The following is a 22591-nucleotide window of genomic DNA, read 5'->3' on the forward strand; positions in this document are numbered from 1 at the left end:
CTCCATATAATCAATGTCAAGCCTTTGCGAAAACCCTTGTGCCACAAGTAGTGCTTTATATCTTACGACTTCACCTTTTTCATTTTGTTTTCACACAAAAACCCATTTGTACCCCACTAACAACACCTTCAGGTGTTCGGACTATTGTTTCGAAAACTTCACATTTTTTGAGTGAAGCCAATTCTGCTTGAATTGCGTTTTTTCATTTTGGCCAATCATTTCTCTGTCTACATTCATAGACAGATTTTGGCTCAAGATCCTCATCTAGTTGCATTATGTAACGACCCGATCGGTCGTTTCATGAGTTACCGCTCCGTTATCCCTATTCCTGCTTCTTTATGTCTGGTTCAACTGTATTATGTGGTATCAAGTTGGTTGGTTCTGGTTTGGAATGGTTTGGTAGAGTAATGAGACACTTAGTCTCTTAAGTTGGCCTTTTAGTTGGAAAAGTCAACCGGAAGTTGACTTGTGAGAAAACGATCTCGGAATTTGGTTTTTATGATTCAGATAGCTTGGGGAGTTGATTTGAGACTTAGGAGCGTGATTGGAATATGTTTTGGAGGTCCGAGGTAGATTTAGGCTGGAATTAGCGAAATTAGAATTTTGGCGCTTTTCGGTTGGTAACGAAGATTTTGATATAGGGGTCGGAATGGAATTCCAGAAATTATAGTAGGTCCGTTGTGTCATTTGGGTCGTGTGTGCAAAATTTCAGGTCATTCGGACGAGGTTTGGTACACTTTTTGATCGAAAGCGGAATTTGGAAGTTTTGGAATTCATAGGCTTGAATCTGAGGGTGATCTGGTATTTCGGCGTTGTTTTGAGTGTTCCGAGGGTTGTTACAAGTTTTAATAGTGTTATGTGACTTGTTGGCGTGTTTGGTTGAGGTCCCGAGGGCCTCGGGATGGATTTGGATGGTTGTCGGGGGAGTTTGGATTTTTGGAGCAGTTGCAGAATTTTCTGCTCCTGTTATTTCTGCACCTGCGGCTTGGGGACCGCAGGTGCGATGCCGCAGATGCGTTTCAAAGGCCGCAGATGCGACCAAGGCGATGAAGGGCAGGAGCCGCAGAAGGGGAGATCTGAGCGCACCTGCGATGGCGCAGGTGCGGATATTTGACCGCAGATGCGGTTTTGAGCGGATAAGTGACTTCTGCAGGTGCGACCATTGGACCGCAGGTGCGGAATGCCTGGGCCAGAACCTATATAAAGGTTTCCTTCGCAATTTTCAGCTTTATTTCACCATTTTTGAGTCAGCTTTGGAGCTTTTTGGGAGATTTTGAAGAGGGAATTCAAGGGAACTTCGTTGAGGTAAGATTGTTGAACCTAAAACTCGATCCTATGGCATTTTCTTACTGATTAGGCTTGGAATTTATGGAAATTAAGGGTTAAAAATTGAAGAACTAGGGCTTGAAATTGGAGACCTTTGATTAGGAATTTGAGGGGTCGTTTGTGGTCGGATTTTGGTATATTTGATATGTATGAACTCGTGAGAATGTAAGGATTCTATTGATGTGACTTTTAATGGATTTCGAGACATGGGATCGGGGGTCGGGTTTGGTCAATTTCGGGATTTTTGGTGTGAATTGGTTATTTTCGAGTGGGTTTTGTTCCTTTAGCCTATTTTGATGTTATGATTCTAATTTTGGATAGATTCGACGCGTGTTGAGGCCGATTCAAGAGGCAAGGGCATCGCGGGCTAGAGTTTGGACCGGATTGAGGTAAGTAATGATTATAAACGTTGTCCTGAGGGTATGAAACCCCGGATTTCACATTGTTGTGCTATTTTGAGGTGACGCACACGCTAGATGACGAGCGTGGGGTCATGCACCTTTGGGGATTGTGACTTGGTCCATCCCGTACGACTGTTAAGTCACATATTTGATTGAACACTGTTTAATATTATTGTGTTTTGGAAAATATTACTATGTTTGGGGCTAAATGCCGTGTTTGGGCCTTGTGCCGACTGTTTGGACCCTTAGGGGCTTTTTACTACTTTTTCCTCACTGTTTTAATAATATTTACACTCAGTTTTGCTATGCTTTCATTGATTTCATAACTCGGGTTTTATTTACTCCTTTTGACGTTATAAGTGATATTTTGAGCCGAGTACTTGTTTTACTGTTTGCCCGAGGGGCTTGAGTGAGTTTTGACTGAGTAAGGCCGAGGGCCTGTGTTGTGAGGATGTTATGGGATCGGGCTGCGTGCCGCAGCGTGTTACACTGATTTGTGATATATGAGAGGTCGATGGCCTGATTTATACCACGAGATGGCTTGTGATAGCGCTTGGGCTGTAGGAGCCTCTCCGGAGTCTGTACACCCCCAGTGAGCGCGGGTACCCAGTGTATGTGATGTGATATTACCCTCGGGGCTGCTGTTGTTTCATGTTGTTGCCCGAGGGGCTGATACGAGTGATTGTGAGGTAGCCCGAGGGGCTGGTTTTGTTGATATTATACCCGAGGGGTGGTTTTTGATACTTGCTTTGCCCAAGGGGCTATTTATGTTTCTACCCCTTTTACTCACTATTTCCATCACTTGTTCGAGACTATTGAAAAATGTTTTTAAAAGGTTTTACTGAACTCAGTTGTCTTTGCACGAGTTTTATTGCTTTACTGCATTGTTCTGGACTTATACTGTTTGCTGTAGCGTGAAGACGTGGTTTACAGGTTTCTTACTGCTCAGCTGCTTTTACTTTTATTACTTACTGAGTTGGCGTACTCACATTACTCCTTGCACCTTGTGTGCAGATCCAGGAGTCTCGGGTCGCGATAGCGAGTGCTGATTAGCCTTCCAACAGGCTTCCGAAGTTGACTAGGTAGCTGCTTGGCGTTCGCAACCCAGTGCTTCTCCTTCCTATCTTATTCAGACTGTCTTAGTATTTTATTTTTTAGGCTATATTGTCGTTTTCTTATTTCGAGACGAGTTGTAGTTGCTCATGACTGGTGACACCCCGATGTCGGGCTGTGTTATGTTTCCGCATTGTCTGTTTCGACTTATATTATGGGATTTTTAGCTAATTATTGACTTTAAATGTCTTATTATGAATTTCTGGTTGGTTTGGGGTTTGTGTCGGCTGGCCTAGTTCCACGATAGACGCCATCACGACCGGGTCCGTTTTAGGGTCGTGACAAGTTGGTATCAGAGCCTAGGTTACATAGGTCTCACGAGTCATGAGCAGATTTAGTAGAATCTCGCGGATCGGTACGGAGACGTCTGTATTTATCCTCAGGAGGCTGCAGAACCTTTAGGAAAACTTCATATTCTTGAATTCCTGTCGTGCGAACCTGTTGATTCTAGTACTAAACTTCTGTTATTCTATTCTCTCACAGATAGTGAGGACACGCGCTACCGGTTAGGATGGATGACCACCAGCTGGGGCCACTAGAGGACGAGGATGCGATCGAGGCCGTGGTAGAGGCAGGGGTGTAGCCCGCACAGCAGCTAGGGCAGCACCGACAGATCCTCCAGCAGCCCCAGTTCAGGATCAGGTCCGAGTTGTGGACGCTCCAGCATCACCAGCTCAGGCACCGGTTATGCCTATTGTCATTCCGGGTCTTTAGGAGACCTTGGCTCAGATCTTGATCGTGTGCACTAGTCTTGCTCAGGCGGTCGCAGTTTCTACTACCCTAGCCACTTCTCAGGCCGGGGGAGGCACTCAGACTCCCACCGCCCGCACACCCGAGCAGGTTGTTCAGGGATTGCAGACACCGGAGGCACCACCAGCCCAGTCGGTTACAGCTGATCAGGGTTATGTAGCTCCGGTTATGCCAGAGGACGAGCAGCGGAGATTGGAGAGGTTTGGGAGACTTTAGCCTCGGACTTTCAGTGGTGCAGAGGGCAAGGATGCCAAGGGTTTCTTGGACAGGTGTCAGAGGATGCTTCGGACGGCGGGTATTTTGGAGACCGGTGGGGTCTCTTCACTACTTTCCAGTTTTCAGGGGCTGCACTTAGATGGTGGGAGGCTTACGAGAGGCGTAGGCCGGCTGACGCAGCGCCCCTTTCTTGGCAGCAGTTCTCCATTCTCTTCCTGGAGAAGTTTGTACCTGAGTCTCGCCGAGAGGAGCTGCGCAGGAAGTTCGAGCAGCTTCATCAGGGTGACAAATCTGTTACACAGTATGAGATGCGGTTCTCTGAGTTGGCTCGTCATGTGGTCTAGTTGGTTCCCACAGATCGAGACTGGATCAAGAGGTTTATAGATGGCCTCGGTTATCAACTTCGGTTGCTTATGACCATAGAGAGAGAGTGTCTGGTGCTACCTTTGATAAGGTTGTTGACATAGCTCGACAGATTGAGATGGTTCGTGGTCAGGAGAGGTTTGAGCAAGAGGCTATGAGGCCTCATGGTCTGGGTGGATTCAGTGGTACTCATCATGGGGGCCAGTTTCAACATGGCAGAGGTCGCCCATTCAGGCATGCTCAGTCAGCTCGCCCAGGCTATCGCGGGGCATCATCGGGCCATGGTTCTCACAGTTCTCAGTAGGGGCATTCATCACTCAGTGCCCTTCCAGCCCAGAGTTCGTCCCATGCTCCACCAGTTCAGGGCTCTTCTATGCCAGGTTCTTTTGCTAGTCATCCCAGTGCTAGGGGTTCCCTTCAATCCCCGTCTCCAGCACTAGGGAGTTGTTATGAGTGTGGAGAGTTGGGGCACATGTGAAGGTAGTGTCCTCGTCGCCTTGGGGGTTCATCTCAATAGAGGAGTCAGCCCTCGACTTTAGCACNAATTTTGAGGCGAGCGGGAGAGTGGTTGGAGCTGCTAAAGGACTATGATATTACCATCTTATACCGATCCGGGGGAAGGCCAATGTAGTGGCCGATGCTTTGAGTAGGAAGGCGGTGAGTATGGGTAGTTTGGCATGTATTCCTATTGGCGAGAGACCTCTCGTAGTTGATGTTCAGGCCTTGGCCAACGGTTCTGTGAGGTTGGGATATTTCGGGAGCCCTAGTCGGGTCTTAGCAAGTGTGGTTTCTCGGTCTTCCTTCTTTGATCACATCAGAGAGCGCCAGTATGATGATCCTCACTTGCTTGTCCTTAAGGATAGAGTTCAGCACGATGATGCCAGATATGTGACTATTGGTGATGATGGGGTGTTGAGGATGCAGGGTCGGATACGTGTGCCCAATGTGATGGGCTTCGGGAGTTGATTCTGGAAGAGGCCCATAGCTCGCGGTATTCTATTCATCCGGGTGCCGTGAAGATGTATCAGGATCTGAGACAGCACTATTAGTGGAGGAGAATGAAGAAGGATATTGTGGGATTTGTAGCTCGGTGTCTCAATTGTCAACAGGTGAAATATGAGCATCAGAGACCGGGTGGCATGCTTCGGCAGATGGATATTCCAGAGTGGAAGTGGAAGAGGATCACCATGGACTTTATAGTTGGGCTCCCACGTACTTTGAAGAAGTTCGATGCTATTTGGGTGATTGTGGATCGGCTGACCAAGTCCGCGCACTTCATTCCTGTTTGTACTACCTATTCTTCAGAGAGGTTGGCAGAGATCTATATCCGAGAGATTGTTTGCTTGCATGGTGTCCCAGTTTATCATTTCAGATAGAGGCACTCAGTTCTTGCAGTTTTGGAGGGCCGTGCAGAGAGAGTTGGGTACTCAGGTCGAGTTGAGCACAACTTTTCACCCTCAGACGGACGGGCAGTTCGAGCGCACTATTCAGATATTGGAGGACATGTTGCGCGCTTGTGTCATTGATTTCGGTGGTTCATGGGATCAATTTCTACCGCTCGCGGTATTTGCTTATAACAATAGTTATCAGTCGAGTATTCAGATGGCTCCATATGAGGCTTTGTATGGGAGACGGTGTAGATCTCTAGTTGGTTGGTTCGAGCCGGGCGAGGCTAGGCTATTGGGTACTGATCTGGTGCTGGATGCCTTGGACAAGGTGAAGGTTATTCAGGAGCGGCTTCGTACAGCATAGTTGAAGCAAAAGATTTATGCTGACAGGAAGGTTCATGATGTGTCCTACATGGTTGGGGAGAAGGTTATACTGAAGGTTTCACCCATGAGGGGTGTTATGAGATTTGGGAAGAAGGATAAATTGAGTCCTCGGTTCATTGGGCCTTTTGAGGTACTTCGGAGGATTGGGGAGGTGGCTTATGAGCTTGCTTTGCCACCCAGCTTATCGAGTGTGCACCCGGTGTTTCATGTTTCTATGCTCCAGAAGTATATTGGCGTTCCTTCTCATCTTTTGGATTTCAGCACGGTTCAGTTAGACACTGATTTGACTTATGATGTGGAGCTAGTGGCTATTTCGTCAGGTTCGGAAGTTGGGATCAAAGGATATAGCTTCAGTGAAAGTGCAGTGGAGAGGTCGGCCCATGGAGGAGGCTACCTGGGAGACCGAGCGGGAGATGCGGAGCAGATATCCTCACCTATTTGAGGCTTCAGGTATGTTTCTTGACTCGTTCGAGGACGAACGTTTGTTTAAGAGGGGAAGGATGTAACGATCCAGCCGGTCGTTTCATGAGTTACCGCTTCGTTTTTCCCATTTCCGCTTCTTTATGTCTGGTTCAGTTGTATTATGTGGTATCGGGTTAGTTGGTTTGGGTTCGGAATGGTTTGGTAGAGTAATGAGACACTTAGTCTCTTAAGTTGGCCTTTTAGTTGGAAAAGCCAACCGGAAGTTGACTTGTGAGAAAACGATCTCGGACTTTGGTTTTTATGATTCGGATAGCTTCGGGAGGTGATTTGGGACTTAGGAGAGTGATCGGAATGCGTTTTGGAGGTCCGGGTAGATTTAGGCTTGAATAGGCGAAATTGGAATTTTGGCATTTTCCGGTTGGTAGCGGAGATTTTGATATAGGGGTCGGAATGGAATTCCGGAAATTGGAGTAGGTACGTTGTTTCTGTCGCGCCCCCTTTTTCCCTCCTTTTTTACGGGAAAGAAGGTCCGGGTTTCGACATTCATGGGGGTAGTAACTCATTTCCTTTTGGGAATTGGTATTTTGAAGAGTCGCCACCTAACGGATTGTGGTGCGTTAGGGCACCTAGAGCGATTAACTCTTGGATTGGTTTGCATTACCGGAGATTTAGGGTAAAGGCTCGAAATAACCTTGAGGGGAAGGTGTTAGTCACCCCTCTTGGTCCACAATGGTGGGTCCCGGCCGAACTTATATTTATGAATTAGTCCATCAACAAATAAGTAGTTTAATCAAATAGTTTGCAAGTAAAGCACGTTGGACGTTATATAACTCAAATAATAGGACAAAGGTTTTGAACAAGTTGTATACATATAAAACAAAGTTTTAAACAGAAGGGATTTGGGAAAGGAGGGGTCCTAGGTTGTTTAGCCTACAGGATCACCCCACACAATGTCCAGTAAACACTCCTCAATGAGGGGCTACACGTGACATTAGCGCATAGTCATCATATCCCATATCTACCCTTCCCACCCCGTGGTCATAGCCTAAAGCGTGCTAGTAAACTTGACGATGCCTATGCGTGCACTACCCGTCCCTTCCTTGTGGCCCTGGAGGTATTTTAGTACCTCTAAATCTGGGCAGTTCTAGACGACCCCTAAGGTGCTTAAAAGGAGAAAATTCTAAGGCGACAGGCAAGAACAAATAGGACCTTAGCACATAAGCCAGAAAAGAAGCAATTAGAGGCTCAAGTTCACCTCCACAGATAATGCGTGTAGACTGCACGACTCAAACACAAATAAGGGCAATATTGTTAAACAGTATCCTAAGACATGATGTCTAGGCGAATATCAGAACATATGAGATATGAAGTTTGTTTCATAAACTCAGAAGTAATGGCCCTATCGGTTTGCCTACTGATTTTAAGCCTGTTAGATCAGATTAACATTAAGTAGCAGAAACAGTTTCAGAGCTGCAGGATTTGAAAACGCCATATAGGCTTGCGTACACGCTGAATAGTGGTGTCCTAAGAGCATGATGACTACGTTTGACATAGTAAAACAGTGGACTGGTTTTAAAACAGACTCTTGAGTTCCTATAGGCATGCTTTCTAATAGTGAATTAGGGCAATACTCGAAAGAATTCATTTCAGGGAAAACAAACCACTAATTAGACCAGTTTCGAAGTAAACTAATCATGAACTGGATTAACTTATTTAAACTAAACTGATTTTAGATCTATAGGCAGAATTTTTGACGTTATTCCCTATAGGCATGATATCTAATTGTTAAGAGCTGATGTTGGAAACTTGTAGGCATGATAACAAATGAGAACACATGTAACTACCCGTTATAACAGAAGTTGAACTGGATTCTATAGGCATGGTATCTACTTGTGAAGTTGATTTTAAGACCTATAAACATGATTTCTATTATTGGACCCACTTGAGACCTATAGGCATGATTTCCAGTATGGTAAGGCAAACATAACAAATATAAAATCCTATAGGCATGGTTTCTACCCATTTACCCCACAAATATGTAACTACCCACCCTTTTTCACTAGTCACCCTAATATTCATTTACAAATTATTACAAACCAGATGAATGAATTACATAAATAGATAAAAAGAAAAGAAGAAGTTACACTATAGGGAGCCTGAAGCAGGCCCAAGCGATTCCTCAAGACCTCCAATAGCCTCAAATGCCAATTTCATAGACAATATCATTGTCTAGGTGTGTCAGAGTTCCCTAAGGATCTCAAGGATCCCGGACAGTGCTCACACCTAGACTTTGTAACCAAATTGAGTAAGTGCAGTGTGGAAGGGCTAGCCTCAGTGTGCCAGAGTTCAGAGGGTTCTCAAGAGGATCCCAAGGCAGTACACACACTGGAGGGGGCAGAACCTAGTGACTTAGGAGTAGAGTGAGAGTGTTTGACACAGTTTGAAAGGTTTCAGTAGGAAAACAGTGTTAAACAGAGATTTGCTTGAAATAGTTTTGTAAGAAAACACATAAGGACTTATTAAATAAGACAACTTTTTTTTTTTAAAAAAAAGGGTAAGTGTTGATACCCAATTTTTCCCTGTATATTTTTTTATATGCGAAATATCTTTAAAATAGCATATATACGCATATATAAGTATATCCAAGCATTTTTACTATTCTTCCCATAATTTTAAGGTTTTTAAAATGATTTATTTCCCTTTCTCATCTATAAAAACCCAATGATTATTTTCATAATTATTATTTTTGGTAGTTTGTTTATTAGAATTTTATATTTATGCTAAAATGTAGCTAACATAATTTTTATATATTCTATAAATTTATTTGGTATTTTTAAAGCTAAATTGCATATAATTACAATATTAGCCTATTTTAAGATTTAATTGCATTTTATACTTACAAAATTGAGTTCGGTATTTTTCATCTAATATTTATATATTATTAATTAATTTAGTATCTTTAATTTGTTTCCAGAAAATATTTTACTATTTTTTATAAAATAAATAAGGGAAAAAGTGGCTATTTAAATACTAGCCCTAAGTATTTCGATTTTAGCCTAAATCAGCCCCCAATTAAACCCAATTGCAATCTCAATTCCCGACCCATTTTTAATTTAAACCCGCCCCTGACCCAATTAAATCCTACCCGACCCAGACCCCTTCTCATCCTGGCCGTTGATCTCTGAGATCAACGACCCCTATTCATTCTTTCCTTTTTAATTTCCCCAATACCCCAAACCCTACTCATTCATCACCTAGATGCCGCCCTTGAATCCCTCTTCTCTCAACTCTCTCTCAATCTCTCTCAGAAACCCTAGCCGCCTCCCTCCACTTCTCGGTATGGTCATTACGAGTTCCTTATTATGTCATTTGGGCTGACCAACGCCCTAGCAGCCTTTATGCATTTGATGCACAGTGTGTTCCGGCCATATCTTGACTCGTTCGTCATTGTCTTATATATATATATATATATATATATATATATAGATTTCTGGTCAATCAATAGAAATTAATCTTTTCCTTGTCTTCAATTCCCTTTTCTCAGAGGCTCCAACCTATCTCCTACTCCTCCTCCTCTTCTTTTTTTTGGCCATACACAAAGCATAGAGTTACTTTCCTCTCCTTATATTCAAATGATGGTTATTGCCATTCCATTCAAGTTTGAGGCACATCATATGTGGCATCAAAAGATCATTGTGGAGAAAGATACCATCGAGCCTGATCGGTATCATGCCAGCCATGTGTACTTCTATCCATCATAGTTGGTAGGTGATATAGCAGGGGATGTCAAGCCAGGGATTAATCTGAAGAATAGGGTTATAGACGATGCTTCTTTTGTCTTTTAAATATTTTAAAATATTAATTATTGTTGACTTATAGTACTTCTTATGTGATTTTTAAATATGTAAATTTCATTTAGAAAAACTTATAAATTCTTTTCCGAATTTACAGTCAAATTACGATGTTTGACTCTTAAAATTCGAAAAGTATCTTTTTTTTTGGAAAAAAGGAAGTATCATTTTCTGCAACTTAAATTTTTTCCTTTAACTTTCTCTTATATATAGTTCAAAATATATTTTTTAACAATAATTATGTAGATATAAATAAATGAATAATTGCCTTTTCATTTGCTTTCAGATTTAAATTAATCGAACTTATTGTGGAAACTTAAGTTACTTAAAGGAGTGCAATAATAATGATAATAATTACAGAGAGATATGTAGATTACATCTTTTGTATAAAAATGCATAATATTTGCTTGAGGGTAAAAAGGTCATTCAGGTTTTGATGGGCATTTTAGTAATATAATCATACACTTTGGTATTTGTATACGGTCGGTAATCGTATGCCTCCGATCTATAGGCTCGAGGGGTCGTCTTGAGCTCGAGTTCGAGCTCGAGGGACTAGATCTGAGCTCGAAGATGAGTGCAATGCCCGAAGATTGACGCATGATGTATACCGAAGCCGAGTATGCTCGACCCCGAAANAAAATATTTTACTATTTTTTATAAAATAAATAAGGGAAAAAGTGGCTATTTAAATACTAGCCCTAATTATATTGATTTTAGCCTAAATCAGCCCCCCCCCAATTAAACCCAATTGCAATCTCAATTCCCCGACCCATTTTTAATTTAAACCCGCCCCTGACCCAATTAAATCCTACCCGACCCAGACCCCTTCTCATCCTGGCCGTTGATCTCTGAGATCAACGACCCCTATTCATTCTTTCCTTTTTAATTTCCCCAATACCCCAAACCCTACTCATTCATCACCTAGATGCCGCCCTTGAATCCCTCTTCTCTCAACTCTCTCTCAATCTCTCTCAGAAACCCTAGCCGCCTCCCTCCACTTCTACCTTAAACCACCGGAATCTATGGCTTTCCAGGCCATCGGAGTCTTATACCTACCTCTTGTTGCTCTTACACACCTGATATCTATAGATTCAAGGCCTGACCTTGAAGTTTTGTACCTAGACCTCTATCGATTCGAAGTTCCACGGCCATCTCTGGCGTCGCTCCAGCGCATCATGATTGTTCGAGCCTGATTCTGACCTCTCCTACTCAGATCGGTGACTTTTTCAAAGCCTTTCTCATTAGGGTTCTTCTGAACCCTAACCCTTCGAGGTTTTCTCCGATTCCTTTAGATCCGTTGTGTATCTATGCTTTCCCTGAGTTTTCAAACGATTTCTCCGGCTTTTCTTTCAAAAATTACTTTCAAAACCGTTTCTCTTCCGATCTAGGGTTTTCTGGGAAGGTATTTAAGTGTTTTCTGACTTTCTTTTCTTTTGTGTGTATTTGCCTCTGTGGCGTTCTTGTATTTTCTTTTACCATGTTCTTATATGCTTCTCTTAATGTGTTTTCCTATATTATGTTCTCGTATGCTTGTCTACTGTGTTCTTGTGCTTTTCTTCTACCGTGTTCTTGTATGTTTTCCCTGCCGTGTTTTCTATATTATGTTCTCGTATGCTTTTCTACTGTATTTCCTTTTTCCTGTGTTCTTGCGTTTCTCCTACTGTATTTTTCATTACTAAGTTCCTAAGTTTCTTTATTAAATTCCTTCTACTGAGCTCTGTTTAAAGTTTCTTCTAAAAACTTCTTAGCATGCTTTTTCTACTGTTCTTATCAGTCTTTTCTCATTATGCTTCGAATTAGTTTCTTTCACTCTGTTTGCTTTGAACCATTCTACTGTGTTTGCATGTTACGTTTCTATCATGTTTCTCATGAGTTCTGTTGATGAAAGAAGCATGTTAGAAGGTTCAGTTCTTTTCTGAAACCTCTAAACATGTTTCGACTCAATTGCTTGCCCTCTCATCTTTGCTTTGTGATTTGCCTGAAACAGGGTTGTATTTCAAAACCCCTAATTCTTTCAGACCAACTTCGAATCTCTGAACTAAATTTGGACATCCTTGTTTTCATACAATGCTGATTTTTACTAAGCTCTTCTACACTGGATTTTCTATTGATTTTACAATGACACTACAGTCTTCTTTCATGCTTAATACGTTTGTATACTCCTTATATATGATGCACTTCCCTCTAAAGTGACCTTCAAATTTGTGATTGGTTCACACTTCCCTCTGAATATGTCTGATTGATTTTTCTTTCCTTGTTTGCTGATTCCTCTGTGACTCGACCTAAGTTAAAACCCTTCTCAGCTTTTGCGACTTGGTTCATTCATGGGTCAATAATTACAAGATCCTTGATTTTTTGATTTACTAGTTGTTAATTGATTTTCTTACCTTATTTGTACAATCGTGTATTTCAAAAACCCTGTTCTTAAATAACCTTTTATTTATTTGCCCTTAATTACATGCTTTGCACAAAGGCTTATTCAATTTCTTTCCTTAAATTGTTTTACCCGTTTGAATCCGAATCCCTTAATTAAAGGGAAGTCTTGTGTAATTGATGCTTAATTGACAATCAGTTCCTTAACTGTTTTCTTACCTTATTTCTGCCTGGTTTCCAACACTATAATTGCACGACTCTTTAACACACAGCAGACACGATTTACAATCCTTCACTTCACAACCTCTTCTGAACTCATACTTGCTCGTAATAGTATTCTCTCTTTGCTTGCACTGTGGCCTGTTCACAAGACCTATTGCTTTTTTTCTCTATTTGTTTCTTTGAAACTGGTATGTCCTAATTTAAGCTTTAGCATCATCACAATATGTTTATTTACAGCTTTTTGTATCCATGTCTACTTTACTGCTGCTGCAGAGTTAAATATTTAAACTAGCATGTTGATTCCTTTCTGTTTGTTTGTAATGAATCCCTACCCCCTATTACCCCTATGTGTTTGGAGTTATGACTTGAGGCATGGCAATGAAAGTTGTTGTCCATGAATTAATTTTGATCCATGGGGATCTTAACCTCTAAACAATATGTGTTAACAGGCCTAAGGGTGTGCCAGCATCTCCCATTGCTGGGTATGCCCACCAGCCTGCTTTTGCCTCTTGCAACTCCCCATTCCCTATACCCTTATGTGCACTGATTTAAGTTGTTTCCCTTTTCCCTTTCCCCTTTCTGAATTCTGTTTCTGCACTTGCACTTTCTCTTAGACCTTAAGTTCTGCCCCCCTCTTTGTGAGCCTTGCCTTAGGACCTTGAGTTCCCTCTGAACTTGGACACCTGAGGGCTGGCCCTTCCGCACTGCACTATGTCTTAATCTGGTGATACATTTAGGTGTAAGCATTGCCCGGAGTCCTTTTCGAGGCTCTTAGGGAGCTTTGACACACCCCAAATGGGAGAAAGGCTTTGGAATGTGATCTCTTGGAGTTGGTTTACTTCATACTTCAGACAGGAAGTCTGAATCAGGCTCTCCTTGGTTGTATTTTTTTTATTTCTGATGTATTTTCTTTACTTTCCTTCTTTTTTTTTGGGCTGTAATAACTTTGTAATAAAACTCTCGGGGATGGCTAGTGAAAAAGGGAAAGGGGTAACCATGTATGCAAAGGGTAGATAACATGTCTTTAGGAATCCTGCATTTTCTCATATGTAGATAACATGTCTTTAGGAATCCTGCATTTTCTCATATATAGATACCATGTCTATAGGGGTTTCTGAATTTCTGCATTCTCTCATATATAGATAACATGTCTATAGGAATTCTCCATTCTCTCATATAGATACCATGTCCATCATTACCTCAAAATCTAAATTCTGCATATGCATATAGAAAATATGCCTATAGGTCTTTCTGAATCTTGCATATCCACTTTCATCAGGCAAACATGTTTATAGGCCCTAAATAATCAATTGCAATTAGATATCATGTTCATATAAAATACAACACCTAGATATCATGTTTGTAGGATTTCTGCGTTTCTCTATGTCTGTAAAAGTGTTCTAAAGTCAACAAACGCATAGAAAGCATGCCTATAGGAGCTTTAACCAAATCTGAATCGCCTCACTCGCTTATAAGTCTAAAACCAGTGATAATGCCTTACCAGTTGCAGAACTTATGATCTTTTGCTAAAACTCGCCTTTCTTTAATAACTGACAACTTTTTCTTAAATCAGTATGTATTCAGTTTAATTCATTGTTTCTGAAATTAGTAGATATCATGCCTATAGGACCCTCGTCCAACACTTAGGCAAGCCTTAGGGTAAAATTATAAACTGAATCAGATTTTTTTTAGCTACAACCAACAGGTAGGCCTGCTTCGGGCTTCTTATCTGAACTATGTAATAAATCAGTCTGCCTCAACCTTTAAGTTTTAATTAGACCCAAACAGTATGAGTAAGTCGTGCTAAAATTATGTGCTTCTCTGTCAAAGGAGGTTTATTTGAGCCTTTTATTTGTTTATATGCTTTCCCCAAACTTGCTATATGTGTTTTTGCCTGTCGCCTTAGTATTTTACCTTTCGAGACCACAAATAAGCCAATATCTCCTCCCTTTAGGATTAGTAGTCCCAAGTACCTCCGGGGCTGATAGGATTGGGACGGGTAATAGCATGCAATAAGCAAACGAGACCATTCCGCGCTTTAATACTTTAACGGGGTGGGAAAGGGTAGATATGGATATGATGACCACGCGATAACATCACGTGTAGCCCCTCGTTGAGGAGTGATTACCGGATGTTGTGTGGGGTGATCCATATTATTAATAAACCTAGGACCCCTTTCCCTTTGTTCTTTGTTTCTTTTAAATCTTTTAAAGCCATTTCTTCTAAGAAAATCAACTCTCTTTAGTTCATTCCGACTTTGTTTACTTGTGACCATTACATGAAAATCCCCTCTTATTTGAAACTCTTACTTGCCTACGTGTTATTTGCATTTAAGTCACAACAATAGTTTGGCCGGGAACCACACTAGTGGATCCTGAGGGGTGCCTAACACCTTCCCCTTGGGATAATTTCAAGCCCTTATCCAATCTCTGGTTACTTGACTCAAGCCCTTCTTAGTGTCCTAATGCACTTAAATCATTAGGTGGCGACTCTTCAATCCAAAACCCAATTCCCAAAAGGGAACGAGTTGTCTTCCCAAATGTTATAAACCCGATTTTGCGAGAAAAATGGGGCACGACAGTAAGGTGGCTAACAACCAATCAAACCAAATACAGAACCAGAAGAAGTTCATCAGCACTTCAATGCATGGAGTCAAACAGGTGCACACATCTACCTAGGGGTAATGGGGATTTGGGGTAGATGCACATAGGTATAGAATCAGAGGAGCCTTAAAAGGGGTCAAGGCTTTTAAAGTAGCATGAACTTTAGAGTTAATGTAGAATCAATAGGCTTAGGATAGCCAATTACTTCATACAGGAAGGTGCATGCCAGGGATCAGAGAAACATAGTCACATTGGGGCACACTAGAAGGGGATCCAAAGGGGGTATATAGGATGCAACAAAGAAGACAGTGAAGTAGACATGTTAATTGCAGGTTGAACAGCAAAACCATAGATAGAAGCATATTAGAAACATGACAAATTGAAGTAAAGGAGAAGCATATTGTTTTGGAACTTGAATTAAAATCAGAACATACCAGTAAGGGGATAACAAACACAAAGTGAAAGAGAACCCAGTAGTTAGCCTTGGCTTGCAGCCGGCTGACTTTAGACAGTAGTAAGTAACACAAAAGAGAGCAGAATGCTTTTAGTGTGAAAGAGAGAGTTTTTGAACCAATGTCTCGTGTGTTTGTGTTAATGAAAGAGTATGTATATATAGTAATTCGAAACTAGGTAAAATAAGGCAAGAACCACAATAGTATAGTAATTATGGAACTCAGAACCAATTAGAGCAAAATCAGCACAAATAATCCCTTAAGTTAAGGGAATCAATTCAAACGGTAAGAACAAGTAACAAATAAGGAAAGAAATCAATGTACGACCAATGAGGAAAGATTTCAAATTCAGTAAGTATAGGGTAAACGATTAGGGCTAAGCTCAGAAAACTCTAATCAAGGAGATAGCCAGTAAGAATAAAGTACCAATGCAGACAAGGTAGGCAAATCAATTAATTTTAAAAATAGAAAGGGTAGGAATTGAAGGTTTAAAGGAAGGTCTCCCAATCAAACCATGAAACAGGGAATCCAGAATCAATCAAAGAGAAAGTCACGAGTAAGTGTTTAGCATATAAATAGAGCAGGATAAGAATAACCAGACATAGCAAGCAAAGAGGCAAGTCTTGAACAGTCAATATGAACACAAGCACATAGAGCTGATGTAAGTTACGCATAAGAAACTCAGTAGAAACATATTCGAGGCGAGATAGTCACAGAAACTCAAACGAGAATAGGGCAGTCAGAGAAATCAAACGAAGAAACCTAGAAAATTAGGGCTTTTAAAGTAGACGAGTTAAAGATATGATAAATTGATAGAATCAGTAAAAATAATACAAGAAATAGAAGTTTAAACACAAAGAATCAGTTAAACAAAGTTGTAAAAGAATTTCCGAAACCCTAATTTTTAGAAGAAGGTGAAAAACACTTGAAATCAATGATTCTTGTAAAGAGTTCTAAGGACAAGATAAAACATTAAAGAAACAAACTCAAATCGTCCTATATTTGTGCAGATCTAAGAGATATAGGAAGAAATTAGGGGTTCAGAAGAAACCCATATAGAGATGAAAGAACATGTCTAGAATCCCAAGGATCGTAACAGATACAGCATGATTTTGTTCAAAATCATACTGGAGTAGCCAAGAACAGACAAAGTGACGAACCCTAGATGCAAGTCGGCATGGCCCTGGGCCCTTGAAGACCTTAGAGAAGGCAGGCATGGCATGAGAGAAGACATTGGAGGCTTAGGAGACGATGAGAGGTCACCGGAGATGACCGGAGAGGAGAGGTTGGCGGTTGAAGGGCTAGGGTTAGGTTGAGAGTGTACTGAGAGAGGAGAGGAACTTAGGGCGGCGGATGTGGGAAAATGATTAGGGTTGGGGGTGGTTTAGAATTAAAAAGGCAAGAAACAAAACGGGCCGTTGATCTGAAAAGATCAACGGCCAGGATCTGATGAGTTTTGGGTCGGGTAGGATGTGTTTGGGGCCTGGGTCGGGATATTCGATTAGGAATTGGGCTGGGGTTGGGTTAAAATTGAGGCTAAAATTGAAATGCAATCTGGCTATGTTTTAAATAGCCAATCTAACCCTATATAATTTATAATAAATAATAAATAATTTCTAAAAATAATTTTGTGTACTAAAATGATTTAAAAAATAGATATTTAACATTTAAAAAATATACAAGATAATTTTATGCATATAAAACGTAATTGTACATTAATAAGGCTAATATTGCAATTATATGCAAATTAGCTTTAAAAATGCAAAATGCATTTATAAAAATGCACTAAAAATATTTTAACAATATTTTGGCATAAATATAGAATTTAGATGACTGAATTACCACAACAATAATTTGAGGGATAATTATTGGGGATTTTATGAGGAAAAAGGGAAGGAAATAAATCAATTTAAAATCTTTAAAAATATAAAAAAATTATTAAAACCTTGTGCATGCTTATATTTGCATATAGATGCTATTTTGAAAGTATTTATGCATATTTAAAATATTTAGGAAAAAATTGGGTATCAACAGCTGCCCCTCTTTACCCGGGAAGGATGAAAGAGTTTTCGGGTAAAAAAAATGATGGTCAATTTTGACCGGACGTGATGCTTTAAAAGACAGGTGCCGGACTCCGGTCTTCGAGCTGCCTACATGTCCCTGGTTTTACAGGAATCAGGCCGTGTATAGTTCTAGATTCATCGGTGGAATATACCGATGAAGTTATTGCAAGAACGGACACGAGATGCAGAAGCGGCCATGGTGAGCGGTTAAGGTTCGAGATAGTTGAAGGAACTCGCTCCTACTAGGATAGCGGTTGCTTACTGGTTACCTGCTAATAAAAGATACTACAAACATGTATTTCCGAAAAATTAAACATGATGCAAATTCCCTTTGGACCATGAAGGTTGTCTTCGGACGGTTAAAGATGACGTCCTCAGACCATGACGTCCTGGGCCATGAATTGTTCAGTGAGGGATTCGCAGGCCATAAAATGATGTTCTCGGGCCATGACAATGGTGCCTCCGAACCATGACGCCTTTGAATAATGATATGGAAATTTGAGAGATCCCCCGGCCATGGCATGATGTCTTCCGGCTATGAGGATGATGCCTTTAGACTATGACGCCTTCGGATAGATTGGCGATATTTCAACCCATGATATGCAATAGTATGATATTAACAAGACAAGGCTTAGTCTTTCGCAATGGAGGGCAGAGCTTAGCCCGACAGAAGAGCAAATAGATAGTGCTAGAAATAGAGCAAAATTTGTGCGAAGAGGGACAGTGTTTAGTCCTCATGCAAATAGGGAGTCAAGGATTAGCCTCGTGCAAGTATGGAGTCCCGTGCAAATAAGGAGGCAGGGATTAGCCTCATGCAAATATGGAGTCAAGGATTAGACTGGTGCAAATAGAGAGGCAAGGATTAGCCTCATGCAAGTATGGAGTCAAGGATTAGACTCATGCAAATAAGGAGGCAGGGATTAGCCTCATGCAAGTATGGAGTCAAGAATTAGACTCATGCAAATAGGGAGGCAGGGATTAGCCTCATGCAAGTATGGAGTCAAGGATTAGACTCATACAAATAGAGGGGCAGGGATTAGCCTCATGCAAGTATGGAGTCAAGGATTAGACTCATACAAATAGGGAGGCAAGGATTAGCCTCATGCAAGTATGGAGTCAAGGATTAGACTCATACAAATAGGGAGGCAAGGATTAGCCTCATGCAAATATGGAGGCAGGGATTAGCCTCGTGTAGAGAGCAAGTAGTAAGTAAAAGTAGCATATGTCTTAGCTGGAGATGTATATTCAGTGTCTGATGGCCTGATTGATAGTAATTTTGCTACGTGCATATATTTGCGGATGTTATCGTTACGTCAGATGTGCCTGCGTTCAAAGAAAAATTGTAAGTTCTGTGAGGGGAGGCTGGTTCGTGCTTCGTCCGCCGGCCTTGCTTTGCTCCGTTCTGAAAGCCTTTCGAGTTCCCCTAGGTGACACCTGACTGTTATGAAAATAGAGTTTTCGAAAATATGCACTTATTGATAAAAAATAGAGTTGTTTTAGAAACGTATTGGTATATCAAGTAATTTTGATGAACTAGTGACTGTAACACATCTCAAAGGCATTGCAGCTCTCTCATATTGGAATTTTGAGGGTCCTCCTTAAAATTCTGCCCCAGTTTCCATAACTGATTGTTGACCGTCTGACACCTGTTGGCATTGGCTGGACTTACTCCAGAATTTTGAGGACCCTCCTCAAAATTCTGCCCCAGTTTCTGATCGTGGGGGAAATGAAAATTTTATTATGATATGACTGAACCCATAAGGCTGCCTACGTATCCCCTCTTAAACGGGAATCAGGTCAAGCGTAGTTCAATTACATCAGATGAGGAAATGTATATAATCTAAGTATAGTATCTCTTGACTGCGTCTGAATTGATTGGTTTTGGCCAGATTTCTCCATCCATTTCTGAAAGTATGAGTGCTTCTCATGTTAGCAGCCTATGGACCATGTATGGACCCTGCCAGTTGGGAGAGAATTTCCCTTTGGCTTCATCTTGATGCGGGAAGATTTTCTTTAATACCAGCTGCCCTGGTGCGAACTGTCTTGGTTTGACCCTTTTGTTGAAAGCTTTGGACATTCTGTTCTGATAAAGTTGGCCGTGACATACTGCGTTCATCCTGTTTCAATTGATAAGGGCCAATTGTTCATAGCGACTCATTATCCACTCTGCATCGTTGAGTTCAGCTTCCTGTATGATTCTTAAAGAAAGAATCTCCACCTCGGCTGGGATGACAACCTCGGTACTATAAACCAACATGTAGGGAGTTGCCCTGGTTGATGTGCGAACCGTGGTGCGGTACCCCAACAGGGCAAAGGGTAACTTCTTATGCCATTGTTTGTGGTTCTCTACCATTTTCCTTAGTATCTTCTTGATGTTTTTGTTGGCGGCTTCTATGGCTCCGTTCATTTGAGGTCTGTAGGCTGTGGAATTCTTGTGCTTGATTTTGAAAGATTTACATATAGCTTTTATTAGATCACTGTTGAGATTGGCGGCGTTGTTAGTAATAATGGACTCGGGAACTCCGAATCGACAGATAATACGATCCTTGACAAAATCTGCGACGACTTTCTTGGTTACAGCTTTGTAAGATGCGGCCTCTACCCATTTTGTGAAGTGATCAATGGCGACTAGAATAACCTGTGTCCGTTTGAAGCAGTGGCTCAATTGGACCGATAACATCCATTCCCCAGGCGGCAAATGGCAAAGGTGAGCTTGTTGCATTGAGCTCGTTTGGCGGCACTTTTATCATATCGGCATGCACTTGACATTGAAAGCATTTGCGGACATGCTGGATGAAATTCGTCTCCATGGTCATCCAAAAGTAATCGGCCCTGAGTATCTTCTTAGACAAGATGAAACCATTCATGTGTGGGCCACAGGTCCCAGCATGCACATCCTCAAGTAGCTTAGAAGCTTCCCTCGCGTCAACACATCTTAGTAAACCCAAATCAGGAGTTCTTATGTACAAGTTCCCTCCGCTGTAGAAGAAGTAATTTGACAATCTCCGGAGCGTGCGTTTCTTAGTGTGATTTGCATGCTCCGGGTATTCTCCTTTTGATAAGTATTCTTTGATGTCATGGAACTAAGGCTTTCCATCTGCTTCTTCCTCGACATGAGCACAATATGCTGGCTGGTTATGGATCCTCACCGGAATGGGATCAATGTAGTTCTTATCTGGATGTTGTATCATGGATGACAAAGTGGCCAATGCGTCGGCAAACTTATTCTGAATTCTGGGCACATGTCGGAATTCTACCTTTGTAAACCTCTTTCTCAATTCCTGCACATGGTGCAGATATGGCAATATCTTGGAATTCTTTGTGGCCCACTCTCCTTGTACCTGGTGCACAAGCAAATCTGAATCACCGATTACCAGCAACTCCTGAACGTTCATGTCGACTGCCATGTTGAGCCCTAGTATGCAGGCTTCATACTCTGCCATGTTGTTGGTGCATGGAAATCTGAGTTTAGCAGATACCGGATAATGCTGACCCGTTTCTAATTCCAAAATTGCTCTAATGCCCACTCCTTTGAAATTTGCGGCTCCGTCAAAGAACATCCTCCAACCGTCATATGCTTCGGTAATGTCCTCCCCTACGATTGATACTTCTTCATCAGGAAAATATGTTTTCAAAGGTTTGTATTCTCCTCCTACCGGATTTTCAGCAAGGTGATCTGCCAATTCTTGCCCTTTGACCGCCTTTTGAGTTATGTAGACGATATCGAACTCACTTAATAGTATCTGCCATTTAGCCAACTTCCCAGTAGGCATGGGTTTTTGGAATATATACTTCAAAGGGTCCATCTTGGATATGAGGTATGTAGTGTAGGCACAGAAGTAATGCCTCAATTTCTGGGCTGTCCAGGTCAAAGCACAACAAGTACATTCCAGCAAAGAGTACCGTGCTTCGTAAGGTGTGAACTTCTTACTCAGGTAATATATGGCTTGCTCCTTTCTTCCTGTCTCGCCATATTATCCCAAAACACATCCGAAGGCTCCATCTAATACAGATAGATAGAGTAGCAAAGGTCGTCCTGGTTCTGGCGGGACCAGAACTGGTGGTGTGGACAGATATTCCTTGATCTTGTCAAAAGCTTTCTGACAATCCTCTGTCCAGCTTGTTTCAGCATCTTTCCTCAGCATCTTGAAGATGGGTTCACATATGACTATGGACTATGCTATGAAGCGACTGATATAGTTGAGACGTCCTAGGAAACTCATCACATCCTTTTTGCTCTTAGGTGGTGGTAACTCCTGAATAGCTTTGACTTTAGATGGATCCAGCTCGATCCCTCGACGACTGACAATGAATCCCAATAATATTCCTGCGGGAACCCCGAATGCACATTTTGCGGGGTTCAGTTTCAAGTTGTACCTCCTTAGCCTGTCAAAGAACTTCCTCAAGTCTGCTATGTGATCTGCGGCCCTCTTGGATTTGATAATGACATCGTCCACATACACCTCTGTTTCCTTGTGTATCATATCGTGGAAGATGGTTGTCATGGCTCTCATGTAAGTGGCCCCAGCGTTCTCCAAACTGAATGGCATCATCTTGTAGCAATATACACCCCATGGTGTAATAAAAGCCGTCTTCTCTGCATCTTCTTCATCCATCCAAATCTGGTGATAACCCGCGAAGCAATCTACAAAGGATTGAAGTT

This window comes from Nicotiana attenuata, chromosome 7, assembly GCF_001879085.1.
Source record: "Nicotiana attenuata strain UT chromosome 7, NIATTr2, whole genome shotgun sequence".
Taxonomy (NCBI): domain Eukaryota; kingdom Viridiplantae; phylum Streptophyta; class Magnoliopsida; order Solanales; family Solanaceae; genus Nicotiana; species Nicotiana attenuata.